Source organism: Galeopterus variegatus, unplaced genomic scaffold (assembly GCF_000696425.1).
Source record: "Galeopterus variegatus unplaced genomic scaffold, G_variegatus-3.0.2 Scaffold6536, whole genome shotgun sequence".
NCBI lineage: Eukaryota > Metazoa > Chordata > Mammalia > Dermoptera > Cynocephalidae > Galeopterus > Galeopterus variegatus.
In genome coordinates, this window is record NW_007732647.1 from 23414 (window position 1) to 24839 (window position 1426).

Consider the following 1426-nt stretch of genomic DNA (forward strand, 5'->3'; position numbering starts at 1 on the left):
GAGCAACAGGAAGTCCCATCCATTGCTGGTAGAAATGCAAAATGGTACAGCCGCTTTGGAAGACAGTTTGGAAATTTCTAACAAAGCTTAACATAGTCTTATCATACCATCTAGCAATCGAATTTCTACATATTTACTGATTTGAAAACTTAAATTATTGACTTGAAAACTGTTCATACAAAAATCTTCATGTGAGTATTTACAGTAGCATTATTCATACTTGCTAAACCTAGAAGCAACCAAGATGTCCTTCAATGGGTAAATTGACAAACTGTGCCCATCCATACAATGGAATATTATTCAGCAATAAAAAGAAATAAACTATGAAGCAATAAAAAGACATGGATAAATCCTAAATGCATGCTGCTAAGTGAAAGAAGCCAATACGAAAAGGCTACATTATTATATGATTCAAATTATATGATATTCTGGAAAAGACAAAACTATAGAGGTGGTAGAAAGATCAGTGGTTCAGGGGAAAGGGGTGAGGGTTGTATAAGGGGATTATTTAGGACAATAAAACTATTCTGTATGATACTGCAGTTATGGTTATATAACATTATGCATTTGTCAAAACCCAGAGAACTTTATAGCACAAAGAGTGAATCTTAACATATGAAAATTTTTAAAAAATCATGGAGGAGGTTGGGGAATCTCAAGATGAAATCCAGAATTGTGACAAAACAATCTAACTGTATACAAATGTCTTAACCTCACTGAAGATGAAGAGGAAAGAACAGTGCTGGCCTAAGTAACTGGAAATGCATGAAATTTGTAAGACTAAAGGCTAAAGGAACTGTTCATAAGCATTCTACTCTAGTTGATAAAGTTGTTTCCCATGGAATTTCAGGTTAGAAATTCTGATACTGCTACTCACGTATACTGGAATTGAACAATTATGTGAATGGATGGACCATGGTGAGAACCAAGGTTCCCACTGTTGGTGTGGGAGGTAACAGGGGGTTGGAATCACCTATGTGGTAATGGATTTCATATTGATTGCTGGAGACATCAGTATGAACTCCTGTTGATATAGATACAGATGGTCACATATAGAAATATTTATAGATAACATATAGAAATGTTTATAGATTTGAATAACATATAACAAAAATAACATATAGAAATATTTATACATAAGTTAGTATACACACGCATATATCTCCCTGAGAGGGAATGAGAGGGCCTAGAACTAATGACACCCCAGTAGCAATTAGCACACCTAGCACCAAGATCTTGGTTTCTAAAATCATTCTCCAACAAAAGAACCATGGCTTGGATAAGTGGCTGATTCTAGGACTAGGGCAGGAAATATACAAGATGAGCATGGAGCATCTTACAGTGCCAAAAAGTAAGGAAATGCTTGGAAATCTCTCTCTCTCTCTCTCTCTCTCTCTCTCTCACACACACACACACACACACACAC